This window comes from Bos grunniens, chromosome 26, assembly GCF_055505025.1.
Source record: "Bos grunniens cultivar Pamir isolate PY7600 chromosome 26, Bosgru_T2T1.0, whole genome shotgun sequence".
In the NCBI taxonomy this organism is placed as follows: Eukaryota; Metazoa; Chordata; class Mammalia; order Artiodactyla; family Bovidae; genus Bos; species Bos grunniens.
Genome location: NC_141190.1, coordinates 851,762 through 858,279, shown reverse-complemented (window position 1 = coordinate 858,279; position 6,518 = coordinate 851,762). Strand labels below are relative to the sequence as shown.

The window sequence follows — 6,518 nt, the reverse complement described above, 5'->3', positions numbered from 1 at the left end:
GGATCAGAGAATCACATAGGTTAAGAACAGACTATATTAAAATATCATGAAAGTGAAAATCACTCAGTCATGTCTGACTCTTTGTGACTGCATGGACAGTCCATAGAATTCTCCAGGCCAGAATTCTAGAGGGGGTAGCCTTTTTTTCTCTAGGGGATGTTACCAACCCAGGGATCTGCCGGGAGCCAGCACGGGAGTTCCCATCCATGACAAAGGTCATGCGGAGAGGCCTGATATGCAAAGGAGAGTCAGGACTCGAGGGGCCCCCTGGATCTACTTGAACATCTACCCCAAAACCAAAATCTGTCTGTTTTACTAATTTACAACTTTCACCAACTCCTCTGACATTAACGGGGGGCTATCCCCGACCACCTTTCTCTGAAAAAAATCAACTTAGAGCTCTAGTTAATAAGCCTCCTGGGCATAAGAGTGTTTCAATCCAAACCCCTCAGATGGCTCTCTAACTTTCCTGACAGGTTTATAGAGACTCCTACAGCTACACATAAAATTGTTTACAGCCTCCCAACTGCGAGAGATATGGGAAGCTTAAGATATTCAAATAGTATACAGCCTCTCGAGGAGTTAAAAATTATTAAAATAAAACTGGTGGACGATTTCATTGTTGAGCCAATGCTGTTGCCAAGTTTCCACATCCCCTGTATTGTGTCCTTGAGAGTATATTAATTAATATAGTTGGTATATATATAAAAAAATAAGTAGTGGCCTTGGTGTTAACAACTTTAGACCCTTAAGGTAATAAATTCTTTCCTTGTTATGAGCCCACTGCACCTTTGCCCTTTAGAAATGCAACTTTATCTAACATTTTTGGAAGATGGCGCCAAACTTTAAAATAATTATTCTTAAAAAAAAAAAAAATGTTTTCTGGTTAACTAACCTTTATCGGAACAAAGAGTCATAAAATGTTGATGGGCCTTCTGGCCAAAAGATGATGTAAATCACCTAAAACATTTGTATATGATAAGTTTGCAGAAGAAAAAGTCTGGTCTCGATAAAGATCAAAGACTGCTGACTTTACATGATTTTACACCCCTTATTATCCTCTATACACAACTTAAGGTATATAAGCTCCCTTTAAAAATAAAGCTACTGGCCTTGCTCATCAGGCTTGGTCTCTCTGTGTCATTCTTGCTTCCTTTTTTATCCTTTTCTTCTCTTTTCTTCCTTCAAGATGACTGATTTGGAGCGTGGGGACTCTGACACCACTTACTTGCCTGGACTTCTAAGACCCACTCGAAAAGGTGTCTAAGGTGGGGTACCTTCAGCTATTTGAGAGGGCGCCTGTGGCCTCCATGGTCAGAACAAGTTTGGTGTCATGAACTTTATTGGTTTCCCACATAAACCAGTCAGATCAAGCCTCTGTCTCTCCCCTTTACTGTCCTTTCGCCAACGCTGTCCTCCTGAAGATATCCCTAGATCCAACTGGGGCTGGACTCTGGTAGGGATCGAACCCAGGTCTCCCGTCTTGCAGGCAGATTCTTTAGCAGCTGAGTCACAAGGGAAACCCGAGAATACTGGAGTGGGTAGCCTATCCCTTCTCCATTGGATCTTTCTGACCCAGGAATCAAACCAGGGTCTCCTGCATTACAGGTGGATTCTTTACCAACTGAGCTATCAGGGAACTCTGAATATCATGAAGAATGGGTCTTCATTTTTGGAATGATTTAAAGGTTAATCAGTATTTGTAATGCAGTGTACAATGGGTATTAATAGGGAATGTTATTGGACCCCATGATGTAACTAATGCTTTCCATGTGTAGCATAACTGATGGGTGAAATACACAGTAGAGAACAATACTATTACATATATTTGTTCCCCCAGTAACAAAGAATGAGTTTAAGAAAGTCAGTTCTCATTGGAGTAGAAGTGGGAGGGCTTAAAATGTTTTAAATAACGATTAGGCAAAAGTTTTAAGTGAAAAGCTTTGAACTGAAAGGAAAAGGAATAAGTCAATAGACACAGAAAAAGAAATTGATGAACCCAAAGAAAAACAATAGCAAGCCTGTTTCATATATAATCTCACTTTTAAAAGGGGTGAAATACTTTAATACTATTCCTGTACAATAAGCTCTAAATAAAAATGCATACATCTTGTTGTTTCTGGTATCATTACTGCTACTGTCCAGTCACTTCCACCATGTCTGACTCTTTGTGATCCCATGGACCATAGCCCACCAGGCTCCTTGTCCATGGAATTCTCTAGGCAAGAATACTAGACTGGGTTGCCATCCCCTCCTCCAAGGGATCTTCCTTGCCCGTGGATCAAACCCACATCTCCTGTATCTCCTGCATTTCAGGCAAATTCTTTTACTGCTGAGACACCAGGGAAGCCCTCTGATATCACTACATCCAAGTATAAAAAAATGAAGATTTTATTTCTCTAATTGATTTTAACTGTACATCAGTTCATTGATGAGGTTTCAAATCTCATTTCTTAGAAACTGAGCAAGGCAAAGGCAGCAATACTTGTATGGAATATGTAAATAAATTCATGCATATAATTCAGTTAACAGAAGGGAAATGTTGCTCAAAAGCATTAATTAACTATCTTGGACTTACCATATCTACAGATGAAGTACAAATTAAGAACAGAAAAATCAAATATCACCACAATGATGAAATTTATCATCTTGTGGTTTTCTGATATTCCCAATTTCCAATGAATTCTTTTTGGGATATTTTAAGTTCTCTATCTGACCATCCTGATGTGCAATAGTGTCATTGTACTGATAACAAAAATTGACCCTACTCTCCAAACCCCCATGTGCCGGGAGCCAACATGGGAGTCCCCACCCATAACAAGGTTATGTGGGAGAGTTCTGGTGGGCAAGGAGAGCCAGAACTCGAGGGGTGCCCCTCTGGGCCTACCTGAGCATCTACCCCAAAACAAGAGTCTGTCTACTTTACTGCTTTATGCTCTCACCTACACCTCTGACTTTATGGGGGGCTGTCCCCCACCACCATCTCTCTCTCTGAAAAAGAGTTAACTTACAGCTCCAGTTAATAAAGTTCCTGGGCGTGACAAGAGTGTTTTAGTTCACAAACCCCTCAGATGGCTCTCTAACTTGCTTGACACGTTTACCCGGACTCCTACAGCTATGCATACGATTGTTTACAGTCTCCCAACTGCGAGAGGCATGGGGAGCTTAAGATATTCAAATAATATAGAGCCTCTTGGATAGTTAGAAATTGTCAGAATAGAACTAGTAGAAGATTTCATTGTGGAGTCAATACTTGCTGCCAAGTTTCCACATCCCCTGTATTGTATCCTTGGAAGTGTATTAATTGATATAGTTGGTATGTAGAAAATATAAGTAGTGGCCTTGGTGTTAACAACTTTAGACCCTTAAGGTAACAAATTCTTTCCTTTGTTGTAAACCCACTGCACCTCTGCCCTATAGGAATGCAACTTTATCTAACACCTTCAGAGGATGGCGCCAAACTTTAAAATAATTACTCTTAGAGAAAATAAGTCTTATGGTTGACAAACCTTTATCAGAGTCATAAAATGTTAACAGGCCTTCTGGCCAGAAGATGATGTAAATCACCTAAACCATTTGTATATGATAAATTTGCAGAAAAGAAACCCTGGTTTCGATAAAGATCAAAGACTGCTGATTTTGCATGATTTCACACCCCCTATTATCCTCTATGTGCAACTTAGGGTATAAAAGCCCCTGTTGAAAATAAAGCTACGGGCCTTGCTCACCAAAGCTTGGTCTCCCCTTGTCGTTCTTTCTTGTTTCCTTTTCCTCCTTTTCTTTTCTGTTCTTCCTTCATGCCAAAATAATTTGGAGCTTGGGGGTCCTCTGCGACCACTTATTTGCCTGGGCTGCTTTTTTTTTTTTAATTTTATTTTATTTTTAAACTTTACAATATTGTATTAGTTTTGCCAAATATCGAAATGAATCCGCCACAGGTATACCTGTGTTCCTCATCCTGAACCCTCCTCCCTCCTCCCTCCCCCCTCCCCATACCCTCCCTCTGGGTCGTCCCAGTGCACCAGCCCCAAGCATCCAGTATCGTGTATCGAACCTGGACTGGCGACTCGTTTCATACATGATATTATACATGTTTCAGTGCTATTCCTCCAAATCTCCCCACCCTCTCCCTCTCCCACAGAGTCCATAAGACTGATCTATACATCAGTGTCTCTTTTGCTGTCTCGTACACAGGGTTATTGTTACCATTTTTCTAAATTCCATATATATGCGTTAGTATACTGTATTGGTGTTTTTCTTTCTGGCTTACTTCACTCTGTATAATAGGTTCCAGTTTCATCCATCCATTGCCTGGACTTCTAAGACCCACTCGAGAAGGTGCCTAAGGTGGGGCACCTTCCGCTATTCGAGAGGGCGCCTGCGGCCTTCATGGTCAGAGCAAGTTTGGTGTCATGAACTTTATTGATTTCTCATGTAAACCAGTTATTATTGAGCATCTAAAAAATCTCTCAGCCTTTGCTATTCTAATCGCCAATGCCATCATCCTGAGGGAATCCCTGGATCCAACTGGGGCTGGACCCTGGCACCCATGTACTTTTTCCTCAACCACTTTTCCATTTTAGAAATCTGTTATGTAACTGTCATTATCCCAAGAATGCTTGTGGACCTTCTGAACCAGAAGGGCACATTTTTTTCATTGCTTGTGCTACACATGTGTTAGGCCCTTCTGTTTGGAGGTTTAGAGTGTCTCCTCCTTGCTGTGATGGCCTATGACCACTACGTGGCCATTTGTAATCCTCTTCACTATGGTCTGATCATGAACCCCCAGGTCTGTGTCCAGCTGGTCACTGCCTCCTGGGTCAGTGGAGTTCCTGTTGTAATTGGGCAAACATGACAGGTTTTCTGTCTGCCCTTTTGTGGGTCTACCACAATTAATCATCTTTTCTGTGACCTCCCCCAGTATTCAAGCTTACTTGTAGGGACACATTTGTGAACAAGATAGCAGTCTATGTAGTTGCAGTGGTGTTCATCATAGTTCCATTTCTGTTGACTGTTGTCTCCTAATGGCAAAATCATCTCTAACATTATGAAATCATGATCCACCAGATGGAGGGCTAAAGCCTTCTCCTCTTGCTTGTCTCACCTCACAGTGGTGGTCTTATTCTATGGCACAGCCTCTACCATCTGATTACAGCCCAAACCAAATAAGTTTGAAGAAACTGGGAAGCTGATCTTTCTTTTCTACTCAGTTTTGATCCCAAAGTTGAATCCCATTATATATACTCTGAGGAACAAAGATATCACTGTAGCACTGAGAAAACTACTAAGTAAATTATCAACTTGATTTGAAGGCTTGAAATTACAGAAGCAATTTGTTTCTATGTTTCTCATGTAAATACATCAGAAAATATCATCTAGTATTATTTCTATGTTCCTATAAAATGATAGTTAATATCATCACTGCCATCTCACGTTATGTAAAAGGACCCTAGTTTCAAAGAGTTAAGGGTTTCTGGGTTATCAAAGCACACATTATCTCCATGGCAATGATCTATTCTGATGACCTAGCTTTCCTCTCACTAGGAAAGAGTGAGTTAAGAGATTTCCTGATCAATAAAATGACAGCTAACTGCAATATAACTAATGATCATGGTCATGCCCTGTAAGAAATTTGCTTGAAACTTCCCATTCCTTCAGGCATATTCACTGTCCTTTTCTGTTCTTAAGATTGGATTTAGATGATGAGAAAATAATAACTGCATCCAAGTTGGTGGGAGTAGGGAAATCTGAGTGTTTTCTAGCAATTTCCCCTTCTTTCTCTGTTTTGCAACTGTCCATATTCCTTTCAGAGTACAAACCCTAAAAGGATCTTTTGTCACCTCAATGCTGACTATTCTCTAGTGACACCACTTTCTCCAGCTTGTAGCTTCATGTTTTGCCTTTGTAGTGTCTCCTTAGTATTAGGAACATTAGGCTTTTAAACTATAAACTGCATTGGGTTGAATGTTGATCCCTCTAAATATATGTCAGGTTACAATCTGCAAACCTGAACTTATTAGGAAAATAAAAGCCTTTGCAGATATAATTCAGTTAAGGACTTTGAAATAAGATTATCTTAATTTAAGGGAAGGACACTATATCCTATGATAAGTGTTCTTAGTTCTTATAAGGGAGGTAGAGAGATTAAGTTAAAAATAGAGACGCAATGACACATAGAAGAATATCACGTGAAGATGGAGGAAGCAACCGGGAGTGACACAGCCATGAAGCAAAGCAGGTCAAGGATTACTGAAAGCTGAAAGAGGCAAGGAGTGACTATCCCTTTAGAGTCTGTGGAGGAAAACCCTGTCAACATTGTGATTTGGGACACTGGATTTTAAAGATGTGAGAAATTCAACTTCTGTTCCTTAAACCACTCAATTTGTGATAATTTGTTACAATACATCTAGGAAAGTAATACACTGTGTAAGCAGTCTTTTTATTATGGTGTTTTTATTCTAATCATCTGGAATAAATTCTGTATCTTTTGGGAACAGTGATTTTTTTTTTAAATATGT

The 6,518-nt window shown here is 40.0% G+C and overlaps 1 pseudogene; it reads left to right on the top strand.

The window, feature by feature from the left end:
• The first annotated feature begins 2,589 nt into the window (after positions 1–2,589).
• On the top strand, positions 2,590–5,305 carry LOC147343936 (olfactory receptor 10AG1-like; annotated as a pseudogene).
• The last annotated feature ends 1,213 nt before the right edge of the window (positions 5,306–6,518 follow it).